The sequence below is a fragment of the Strigops habroptila genome, chromosome 7 (genome assembly GCF_004027225.2).
Source record: "Strigops habroptila isolate Jane chromosome 7, bStrHab1.2.pri, whole genome shotgun sequence".
NCBI lineage: Eukaryota > Metazoa > Chordata > Aves > Psittaciformes > Psittacidae > Strigops > Strigops habroptila.
This window is the reverse complement of record NC_044283.2, coordinates 47,880,915-47,893,975: the sequence shown is the minus strand read 5'-3', so window position 1 is coordinate 47,893,975 and position 13,061 is coordinate 47,880,915. Positions and strand designations below refer to the sequence as shown.

At 38.5% G+C, this 13,061-nt stretch overlaps 1 protein-coding gene across 4 annotated transcripts in view; it reads right to left on the bottom strand.

Annotated features, from left to right (window-relative positions):
- The window catches only part of CCSER1 (coiled-coil serine rich protein 1), a 684,293-nt gene that overhangs the window by 652,819 nt on the left and 18,413 nt on the right, over nucleotides 1-13,061 (bottom strand). The gene's annotated exons all lie outside the window — the stretch shown is intronic.

Sequence of the window (13,061 nt, the reverse complement as noted above, 5' to 3'; positions counted from 1 at the left end):
TAATAATGGTCAACAGTCAACAACATAGTGGCAGTACGCTGTCTTGTTATAATTTTGCCCAGTTTAGTTTTAAAATGTCTCAAATGGTTTGTTCATCCTCACCTCTAGGGAATGACTTAAGTAAAGCTTTGTCAAAACCACTAAAGATCAATATTCTTTGCTGCTAATTTGCCACCCTTACACAAAGCATTCCTGTCCATCTTTACACACTGTGTCAAAGAACTGCTTTGTAACAAATTAAGTAATACTAGCGTTAGAAATAATCAGTGTACACTATAGCTGAAAATCTGCTCATTACTTCTCCAACTGTAAGCCAAAGAAAAGCTCATTGACCTATTTGGCGCCAGAGAATGCCCAAACATACGCAAACCTATATGCTAATATATGGATATATCACATTCTGTCCAGGAAACACCTGTGTACATGTAAGGGAACTCTACCATTTCCGCAGCATTTCAAACAAATTATTCCTTCCTTCCTTTCAGAGCAAATGGCTAAAATTTGTGCTCTAGTGAGATGAGTAAAGGATAACATTTGAACCTTTACACATTTCCAAACTGTTGCAGGAAGCTTTCACACTGCTCCCCCCATCTCTTTCCTGTAACCGCAAGGCTACACAAAGACCTTTCTCTCCTTCACATATATTCTGCAGCAGAGATTTTTGCAAGCTGACCTGTGCTGTTTTGCAAACACAACTTCTCTGCATAGAGGAAGGCTGCCCTGTCACCACTAATCGCATTACAGATATAATAACTAGGCAGCCAGCAGTAGCCAAACCTAGAACACACAGATCCTTGCGATTATCAAGCATCATAATTTGAGTGGCTGTCAAATCTTATCCTACATTTACCTTACACTCTCAATAGTACTGTGAGTAGTTCCAAGAGGAGGAGGAGAAGGGGAAGACTTCATAAATTTTCATGTCATTCCCTATTTAGGCCAGTATCTGGTCATGCTACCTCAGAGAACAGTATTTATCTCCTTAAACACAGTGTAAAGAACCAAAATATGAGCCTTTGTGATACTTCTTACAAGCGTTCCATCCTTTAGGGATGAGCACAGGAAAGATTTTCATCTTCAGAGTCTGATTTTGTGACTCACTTCTTGTGCTTCCTCTACAGGAACGGATTAAAGAACTGCCCTGAGCAGTTCTGCTCCCAGGATTTGAAGGAAAGAAATGTATATTTTTAAATGCTTGAATATAATTTCATTGAAAAATTAAATTTCTGGAAAGCTATTAGGGAAATTAATTCCTCTATCGCCTCTAATTTTAAGTTTTCCATAGCTTTCCTTTTTACACCTTGAAACAGAAATTTCCAATAGTCATAATGGATAAAGAAACTGGTTTATTACATGATACCTGGTAGTTTTCCAAAACAATTACCTTTGTGCTTTAGGGAAATAAGCTCTCTAGAGAAAAAGGGACACCACAAAGAAAAGAAACATTTTGATTTTGTTTTATATATATTAAAAAACCAACAACAGAAAAACACTCCACACACACTAAAACAAAAAACCCTCCACTTTTTTCAGCTGTTTTCTTCCCTTCTTCCCTACTTTCCACCGCACTTTGATAACAGATGCATTTGATGGATTATGTGCTGGCTCTGGGTCTAAAGCACAAATGAAGGCTATTTTCCTGAAGGCCATTTGCCAGAGAAAGTCACAGGGAAAAAAAAGCCTACTCTTGCCAAAGCTTCAGCTCCCCTTGGCCCATGCTGAGGATGGCAGGCAGATGGCACAAGAAAGATCTGTCTCAAGCAGAGATGTCTGAAATCTTTTATCACATTACTGTGGGAAGTATGGCAAAAAAGGTTCCAAAACTACAGGAAAATATCCTGAAAATACATCTTTCTCCTCCTGTTTTCACAGAACTATAGAATCAACTAGGTTGGAAAAGACCTTTAAGATCATCAAGTCCAACCATTACCCTACGACTGCCAAGACCACCACTAAACTGTATCACTGAGGGCCTCACCTATGTGGTTTTTGAACACTGTACTGCTGTAATGAAACTTCACTGTGAAGGTCACTGTGCATGTCACTGCCAGCAGTGCTTTAATAAAACTTCCATACACTTTTACTGAATCTTTAAGAATAATCGGTATATTCATGTTTCCATTTATGGTTTTGAATACTTATTTGCAGATTATTTTCAATCAATCAGAACAACAGAACCAAAACAAGGCCAATTCTGAGTCCTGCAAACATGTCTTCAATGCTTTGCCTTTCTTCTTTCAGCCATGTTTTTCCACTATTTTTTGTTTGGGTTTTTATTCTAGATCTATGCTTTTAGGGTTTTTACTGCAATTGCTTGGGGGGGGGGGGGGGGGGGCGGGGGAAGTTACAGAAATTCTAATTCTAAGGCATTCTTTTCTTTCTTAAAAATGCTCCAGTATTCAAAGGTATTTTGTTGACAACTAGTGCAATGTGAAGGATTCTCAACCATCATCATGTAATATGCATTAGAAAAAGAAGCCTCTGACACAAGATGGTTCTGTTAAATAGGTACTAAGAGCAGTTGCCAATAGAGAAGTTAAACAGCACAAGCTTGCCTGCATGCAAAGAAGCAAACTAGGAGCATCGGCTTAGTTTATACTGGTCACTGAAAAGCTGACAGGTGGTGCCAACTACAGGTTGCTGTTCATGAGACTTTAAACAACTAAATACACCCAAATCCAACAGTAGCGTACAGATAGATGTCTGAACTAAACACTGTATTGGTTCTGGAAGCACTACAACTTATTATCAGCATGCTGGATCCTACACCCTCTGACCTAGCCTTTTCTTCACACACACACAGAGGTGCCCATGGTGGGTTTGCATTAAAAGGTAAGATTATTTATTTGGCATGTTCATTCCTATTTACAAACTACTTTTTATAGCTGTCATTAGGAAGACATAAGTTTATCACATTTGAAGCAATTTTCCTCTCAACACAGAATGCAGGAAGGCACCAGTTGTCAGTATATTGAAATAAGGCCCATGAATGCCTTTGAATATATGCATCAATTAAAATGAATGTTTAAACAGCAGATGAACAATACTCCACCTCTGAGTATATGAAAAGATGTACCTACTGTGACAGCACCTTTAACATTCACTTTCTTTCTGTGAAGGAGGGTTAGTAGCCCCATGACTAAAGTGCTGGTCACAAAAACATTTTTTGTCAAGTTGGAAATGGAGAATTGGTTTAACCCCACCAAAGTATTACAGGGAATTGGAGGATCTTCCTTTCAAACACATGCCTTTCAATTGTATCAAGACATTTCAGTGAAATAGAAATACTATAGTGATGTTTGAGAAGCCTGGTGCATCCATTACCATGCTATCAAATTTGTATGATTAGCTACACTTGATCAATCCCCACACCTCAGTGTACCGTACCAAATAGAACTGACATCATTTGATGCAAATGCTTCTTGAAGGGGAAAGAATCCTGCAAAGGAACAGGTTTGGAGTTACAGGGCAATGAACTGGATATTTAACACAAGCTGGGCTCTGCAGAGGGAATATTTTAACAGCCACCATGCTCCTGCCTCCCCTTTGTAAACTAGGACCCTTGCTTTCTCTTACCTCAGCATTGAAACACAATGCGGCTAAACAGCAAGAATGTAGCTGATTTTTTATTGATTCTGTTCCGTTTCACCATTGCATCTCTATGTTCAGACTGCATTTTAAATATGTATTTGATAGAACATATACATCTTTGCGATTGATTTGGAGTACTACACAGCAAGCTGGAAGGTCACAATATGACATTAGGCTTTCACTCATCTTAAAAAGCTGAGAAGCTGAGAAAAGGCATTTGAAGAAAAAACAACATAATGTAACAGACACAGCTTTAAACTAAATGAATATGAGAAAAGTAAGTCAGAAATAGATCCCAGGAAGGGGATTACAAATCACTCTCAATTGCATTTTGAGAGTTCTCTCAATCTCGATACTGGCTACATATGCTTACAGATGTGATCCAATCCACTACTTCAAGGAGGGGACAGATACCCTCAGGATGACAACATTCATGCTGAGTACAATTCAGGCATGATCAGAATCTAGCAATTGCTCTGCAAAGGTCTGGTCCTGCACTGCATAGAGAATGTGCTTGTAGAAAGTGCACTCATCTCACTGCTTCTCTCTCTCTGTAGAGTACAGTTCAAAGGCCTTACACAGCATATTTATACAGGTGTAAAAAAGATTAAAAACCTTCTGAGAGAGAGCAAATGCTTGTTAAACGACTCGTAAAAATGGGCTATACTCAAGACACAATAGTAGGATACAATCGCTCAATTAGATTTAATTAAATCTGCTATTCATCAACTTTTTATGCAAGCAGTATCTGTACTAGCACATAGTCATAGTAAACTGGGCATTCCAAATTCTTACTGACTGCCAATCTATAATAAAATAAAAATACTGCGCTTTATTATAAATTGTGGGACGCATTAAAAAAACAACTACAACAAAACACCCAATTGAGAAGAAGATGCCAGCTTTTCGAAACTCTATCTTCAAACAAAAAGCAGAAAGAAGCATGTGAACTTCATCCTCCCCAACAGCCCATGCTTTTTGCTTTTTGATTTGCCACAGAGAAAATCAGTGAGTGATTTTGCAATGCATTCTTTCTCCTGATTTTTTTTTCTTCCAAAATTTCCCAAGTATCTCTAGCACGTATTTAATATTTCTGTGCACATACATCTTTGGGTGCAATGAGATGCACATACAACAGCTTGAATTTCACACTTGTAAATGCAAATGTATGTGGATGAGTAAGCATGAGAAGCTATAATTAGCCCTGTCACTCCCTGTTCTGTCTTCACACATTGGTATAAAATCAGAAGCACTCTATACAATTTTATCTTATATGGACTAACTAGTTTTGGAAATAATGAACAGAAAAGAATATGCCACAGATGTGGGATGAAAATTTCCACTTAAACTTACTCCAAGTAATGCATTCCGAAGTCAAAATGTTATTATTATTTGCAGAAAATACCTGTCCAAGAAAATACTAATGGTTTAAATCTGAAGACTGAAAGGACTGCTGATCTGCCTTCATTTCTATAAAAAAAAAAGTCTTTTTTTTTTTTTTTATTTCAACCTAAAATAATTTTCAAGTAACTGATGAAAATGTCTGTCTTCCACCAGCTCCGAGACTACTACAGTCACTGCCTGCTGCTGTCCAAGCTCTCAGACCCTTTTCCAGCATTACACACCTTGGGTCTTTGGTGTAAAGCATTCCACAGATCGGAATGAAACAAAGAAAAAAAAACCAGAGCCTGTGCAGTCTATAGTTCACGCAATATTCTGAGTCAGACAGTGGCTTTCTTGGTTTGAATGCTCTAATTTTGCAGATTTGTGCTTTTGACAATAGGACAGCTCCTAAAAATCAGCCAGACACTGTAAGTATTTTTATCTCCAAATATATGTATGTAGTATCCTCCAAAGAGATTAATCCTTGAAAGTCCACTGAGCTCACTATCTTAGCATCATGTAGATTATTCTAAGAATATTTTATTTATGCTTACCTCTACTCTAAAGCCAAATATTCCCAGGAAAGAATTATGGCTCATTAAAATATTTTTCTATTTTATGTGTTTTCTGACAAGCCACGCTTGTCAACTGAATGCACCACTCCGATATATATGTCTGATTTTACTTTCATTATGGGATTATAAAGAGATACAAGTCCATATTTCAGTGGCATTCTAAACAGTTTCTCATTTAATACTGTTGTCCAATGCCAGTCAAGGAGTCTCTGGCCATCCTGCTGCTCTCCATGGTACGTTTCTTTTCCATGAAAATACCAGCTTTCATGAAGAGCACTAAGAATATGCTTCTGCAAGAGAGAGGAGCAACAGATAGTATAAACACTGTCAATTTGGGACTAACTTTGAATATTTCTTACTTCATACAAAAATCATTGAAGCAAGAAGTTCCAAAAAGGTGATTTTACATTTCAGTGTGTTTTCTTTCAGCTTGGTGAACAGTTTTTTTGTTACATCAAAATAACTGAATCAAGATGCGTATATGCTTGAATAACTGTGATCTTACTCCAGCAGTCCTTGGGCTCCTTTCCCAGGCCTGGCCCACTGAACACTGCCTCCCTGTTTCCCATTGCCTCCTATTAGGCTGCAAATCCCTGGGGCTAGGATTTTTCTGCTTGTACATAAGTAAACATAATCTGAAATAAACTATTAGCAAATGCCTGGCACTTTCAATTCTTTGGTTTTATTTATTAAAAAACAAAACAAAACCCAACAACAAAACATATCCCACTTAGATCAGAAATTATCTAAAGCCTAAAAAACAGATCATGATAAATAGAGGTGGGATCCTTTGAGGAAGTGAAACGCTGATTTTGATCCAACAAAGCACTTCACCAATGATTAACTTCAAGTACACAAAGTGATCTTATGCAACTCACCAGAGCTATTAAAAATAAAATAAAATCCATTTAACTGTCAGCCAGGGAGAAAGCCTGACTGCTTGCAACTATTCTTGTGGTTGTGTGTCAGTTCTGCTGGTCAGCGATGGAGATCCAAATGCAGTACTTCTATACGCTGTAAATGTTTTACTGTATTACTAGTCAGATGAACCCGCACACTAGATAACCAGTGCAAATAGGATCTGTGGCAACTGCACACAGTTCTGCACTGTAACACTGTAATAGCTCATGGGAACAGCTCACTCACTGCCTTGTAAGCCAAGATGGCAGTGACACAAAACCATAGGCCGGAGCACCTCTCCTACGAAGACAGGCTAAGAGTTGGGCTTGTTCAGCCTGGAGAACAGAAGGCTCTGGGGAGACCTTAGGGCAGCCTCCCAGTACCTAAAGGGTTTGGAGAGGGACTTTTTACAAGGGCATATAGTGATACAAGGGGGGATAGCTTTAAACTGAAAGAGGGGAGATTTAGATTAGATGTTAGGGAAAAATTCTGCACTGTGAGGGTGGTGAGGCACTGGAACAGGTTTCCAAGAGAAGCTGCGGCTCCCCCTTACCTGGGTCAGGCTGGAGGGGGCTTTGAGCAACGTAGTTTAGTGGAAGGTGTCTCTGCCCATGGCAGGGGGGTTGGAACTGGATGATCTTAAGATCCCTTTCAACCCTAACCATTTTATGAATCTGTGATAAAACTCTGCTTTCTCCTCCAAGCAGGTAACACAGAACAAGTTTTCTACTGTGTACACTCATCTTCCACTAGTAACACTAGCAGAAATGCTGTTCTCACCTGTTCCTCACCTCACAACGGCCCATACACACAGCAGAGATGGCAAGAAGCCCCCTCTTTCCCATAAGCTTTCTGTCTGAAGCCACACTTTCAGTTCAGTAAAGCTAAAACACCACCAGCAAACTCACTGCCATTGCTCTCCTGGCTGAAAAGTATCAGAATTATTCTAATGTTGTAGCTGTCGTAAAACAGCATAGCCCCAGAGAGATAGAAGCTCAGAGTCTGCATTTACTGACACGAGATTAGGAAGGCTTATGCAGAAGACATCATTTCCAGGAGGTTGTTCAGCTATTCCCAAGTTATTCTTTATCTGCAATGCTACAATGTTTTATCATAATTGATTCTGGTCAAACCAGTCCTAGCCAGAGTTTTTAAACAGCTGTACCCATTTTCTAGAAGCCAGTTTGTTTCTCCACAAGTGGCAATTCCTTCATGCTGAATTCAGGTATCATGAGCCACTACAAGGCAGGCAGGCCTCCTTCCTGCCGATGAACTTGTATAGTAATAACTGTTTTTACTGTTCGAACACTAAGCTGTTTCCAAATTTGGCAACCGTGCAGTAATTTTAACCTCTGATCAGGTTAGAAGAGAACTCTCCAGCCCCTCTCACATCAATATAATTTCCAAGGGATGAGCTCTTTTGCATAGAAAGCATAGGAACCATCGTTATTAAATTCCAAATAACCTGCTGGTAGGCACCTCCTGCACAAGCCTTCAGCTAAGATACCTGACTTGCTCTTCTTTATTTGAAAAGATTTAGCGTAAAGAGCACACCGGAGCACACCATCACCTATTCAAATAACTAACAGAAGTTCTACTTAGGCTTTTTCCAACATTAATACCACAGCTTCCGTAGTAAAAGATGTTTCTGATGTAAAAAATACATACCTAGGAATACCTAGCACAGTACATAAATACACCTGTTTTGTTCTTTCCGAAGCTATGCAATACTTTTGTTAAAGTGACTTCACTGTTCTTCTTGGATGAAACAATCAGTTTCTCCCTTCCTGAGGAGGCCTAAGGAGCTTGAAAAGCTTTCCAATTTTTTAAGTTTGTTTGGTTTGGGTTTTTTAATCATTATTTCCAACAAGTTTTCACAAATCTAAGAGAAGTGCAAATGTTGACATTATTGGAGGACTGATGTGTACCAATGCAGCCACACTTTAAGAATTCCTTCTGTCTTCACTGCCTCTAATTTAAGCAATCAGATTTCAAAGGTCTGTGCAATTTCAAAGACATAAGTAAAAATCCTTACTGAAACCCTGATTTCTGTGCATTGTTCCTGACATTTCACAATGGCATCAGACAACCTACACTCTCCGAGAGATCAATCACAGCTACACAGGGAGTCATTTACCATGTCCCGTAACAGACCGCTAGACCAATTTCAGAACATGAGAATTACAGTAATCTTCAGCATGAAAAAGGAGTTAGATATTCAATTAGATGAGGGGACTGGGTTTTGCTCCACAAATTGAGGTTGACAAGGGGAGAAGGAAGTCCTGTTATTGGCAGGTTTAAGGCATCTGCACATTCCTAGCTTTTGTAACTATTGGGGTTTTTTTGTGACTACAGGATTAAAAAAGGTGTAAGAATGAGGAAAGAAAAACCTTAAGTCCCTCTACAATCCTCTACTTTTTTTTTTTTTTTAATAAAACAAAGAAACCACAACAAAACGTGGGGGGGGGAAGTAGTGATGTAATATAGAGAGGGAAACAAACTAGGCGAAGAAATATTTTGAGTGACAAGGTTGTATTTCAGGTTAGCAGCTCCCCGCTCAGCATTGAAGATGTCACTATAGTGAAATCATCTACATACCCAGACTGGTTATCAGAGTATAATACATTTCAGCATATACCCAGCTACTTAATCAGTGTGTTTGAGCATCAGCTAATAACCTCTCTCTCAAAAAAAAAAACAAAACCTGGTACCTTCTGTTCAATATTCATTCATAATCAACAGAGAACGTACTTGAAACTGCAGCTAGTCCTGAATAAACAAACGCTAAGCAGCAGACATTTTCCCCCCCCAGTTAACTGTAGCTGGCTCATGTACTCTGCCACCTTCTCTCGTATCACTAATTGACTGCAAATTTTATTATAAAAGTATGCTAAAACAAGAAACATTTTACATTTAATTTTATTCCATGTTTCCTTGTGTGTACTCTTTCAGTAGCAAACAAACAGATTAAAGCTGTTCAGCTCTGCTTATCTATAATAATAGTCTCAGTATGGCAGTTCTAGACATCTTTTCCCAAAAGCTTACCAGATTCTCCCTATCGAGGTATCCATCTGTACTGACAAGGAGATTAAGAGTTCCACTTCCAAATTCCTAATCCACTTCCAAATTCTCTAACTCATATGAAGCTGTTCTCATTACTTCACTCTAATAACATTTTTGGCAATAGTTAGGCACAGCACTTACCTCCCCATAGTGCTGTGCCAACCCTCATGCAACACCTCTGCGTTGCAAGCATCTCACTGGTATAGATGAAGTGATGTAACATTCACTAGCTTGAGACCACTGAACCTTTAAGTCCACTGTCTTTCTTTTTACAAAGATGATTCAACTATAAGAGAACCTTTTTATCCCTTTAATGCCACTAGCTCTTGTGCTGTTCTAAAGTGAGGAGAGGAGGGAAGCAGCGCCACAGGTCCCTACAGCAATCAGCTTATAAAGCAAACCATGATAACCTTTATCTTAGCTTGCATGACTACTAATGCTGTTTTGGGCTATTATATTATCTGGCCCTGTTAGAATCCAACTCCAATATTTAACTCTGACCTCCGGCAGGGAGTCTGCAGTGACATTTTCTGATCGAATACGTGCCAGAATTTAAATTGTAAAAATTGCTTGGGTATACAGTGTTCAATGCTTCCGCAAAGAATGTTCCAATACAGATAAAAGCATCTACCTTAGCATTATACTGAGAGTAACATCCATATGGCTATAAAAAACAGGCTGTTCCTATCATTTGTCTGTCTTTATTCATTCAATTTTGAGTATTTAATATGGATTTCAACATCCTTAATAAAGCCAAACATCTTCCAGTTCAGTGGTTTCTAGTCTGTATCTTTCATTCAACCAATTAGATAATCATCTATTTCAATATAAATATAGAACAACCCTACTGTTGTTGGCAGAGTCTCATACTAGCCTAAATTTGAAATCAAAATTTTACCCATTATGAGTCTTCTCACTACCCGAGGCATTCCAAGTGACCTCTGATTGACTAGTGATAGTTGACACCATACCTACTTAGGTACTAGAAAGCATAACTTTACTTGCATATGCAATAGCCTAAGCATGTTTTCTGAGATCTCTGATAGTCTGCTATTCTAGAATATATTTTTTTAGGCTGCACGGACACCTTAACCTCTGAAAAGCTACTAGGGCTACTGTTCACAACACTACTTTGATCTTCTGCAAACAAATCAGACCTAATATTCAGATATTAAAAACCTTGAGCTTGTAATTATGAGATCTCAGCATCATGTCACTTTTTTTTTTTTTTATTTCCTGTTAGCTAATACAGAAATTCAGCTTTCTCACTAAACAGCAATCAGGATCTCACATTTTCAAAAAACCTCAGACTTCCTGCTTTGATCACAGGATTTACCATTCCTACAAGTTCTAAGCTGCCAAGAAAAGAAAGAAAATCCTGTTTCCAAGCTAAGTTTCTCAGTATAAGTAGATAGAAAACAAAGCAGAGTTGTTTCTCTGTATCAAGAGGAGACTCTAATCATAGGCCTATGTGTGATACTGAATTGCTAGCATTCATATAAACAATGCATTAAGTGAGCAATCTAAGTATCAGCTTAAGAACTTCACCACTGATCAGTTCACATAACATGTTAACCAAGTGTCACCCAAGACAGTGCAATGAGATACAAGAACAAACGTGGAATTTCTGCCTACTGAGGTGTCAAACCAGGTGTTTAGTTACACCTATTCAGGTCTGTCCTTTAAAAAAAAAAAATAAAATATTGTATCAGCTGCTTCAGTCCTATTTTCCCAAAAAAAATCCTAAACATTAGTATGTAACATCATAGAGAAAGCTGCACACACAAAAATGGAGAGGACTTGAAAGGAAGTGGAGAGCATAATTAAGCAGTGATGTGTACTAAAATTAAAACCTAAAAGACAAAATGAGGTTTGTGAGCTTGAAGAGTGAGCTTTTACTTACAACTAATTTGTGCATATACATTAGCTTTCTAGGTGGTAATGATTTTTACTACGACAAGGTGCCTCTAACAACAGATATTTATCCATTCTTAGCTGCCTCTTGCAGTAAGAGCACAAATAGACACACACATTACAGTATTTTATTCTGATAAAGCTGTTAGGGTCTAGTAATCTTTTTTTATTTTGAAAGAAATATATATGTATCCCTCTGCCATTTAAGGTTAATTGACATGCTGCAGATGGTGTTCAAATATTGTAATTCTGTGGGATTTTAGCACATTCATAGATGTTTCACACCACAGTGATTTATGTTCCCAGCTCTCAATTCTTGAGGGGTACCAAGGATTGCAGATCCCTGGCCCATTACCACTTGCAAAGCTAGAATTTGGAATGAATCAAAAACTGTGTTTGATTTTATGGAGAAGACAATGCTGATAAGTATAATATTTAATGTCAACATCCTATGCCAATATTTTGTTAAATCTCAACTTTGAGGACTTTAGCAAATCTCAAGAAGTGCAAGGAATAAAAGCAATGCCTCTGTAAGAGTCACACCTGCAACTTCCCCTGGAGCCCTTCCCTCTCTACTGTGATTAAACAGGCCATGGACCGATCCATTTCAGCTGTATCTGTGTTCTTTGGAAAAAGCTTAATAGAAAGTCCAAACTTTAACTAAGATGTGCAGTGAAAGACAGCAAAGAGAGGCAATAACATATTGGACTGATTATTCTTAGCTAACAAAGATGATAAAATAATCATCAACTCAGCCAAGCCCGTTTGACTTCTTGGGACATAATCATTTATCATAATCATCAGCTAATCAACCTTCCATTTCTGGAAGATCAAAAAACCCAACTAAATAAAAAGCAAAGCAGATATTTTTTTATATTCAAATGCTGATACCATTTCGTGAAACTGCAGCAGACATTGCTCTACAAAAACCTAATACCAGGTTAAAAAAAAAAAAAAAAAAAAAAAGGTCTGACACATTTGAACATGAACCTTCGTTTCCCAATTTCATCTGCCTCCTCTTAACACCTTCTTCCCTTTCCTATTCGATTTTTCAACTCCGAGCCCCTGTGGGATCACCAGAAATGACATCCTGCTCTCCCTTGGACAGGACGGGCCAAGAGGCACAAAGAAAAGTGCACTTGAACTTGGCAGACCTCAGTCCAGGCCACTACTGCAGAAGCTCAGAGGGCTGTGGGAGCCCAGGGCACATATTATGATCATACCTCACCTAAGGCAGAGGAGCACAACACTAAAGTTATGCCTATAATTGGCAGCTGGAGGTAAGGAAAATTCCCAACAGCAGTGGTTTTGACGTACCAGCAAAAGAGAGCACCGGAAGGAATGTTTCAGTCCTTCTGAAGGACTCAGGAGCAAAGATTAATGTGCTTTGTAACAAAACTGGGATTTAAACACAGATTTGTGCCAGTTCCTCTGCTGGTAAATATCAACCCACGTCCACCTGCAATGGTGATGGCTGTGGACTGGCAATATTTTTTTGCTGTTGGTACTCAGCTTACTTGGACGTTGCTAATCAATCTGCTCATGAAATTAACAATTATAGCAGTCTTTTCTACGCAAATTCTCAGGTGTATGCACTATCTTACCATGAACCCAATTCAACATGCATGGATATTG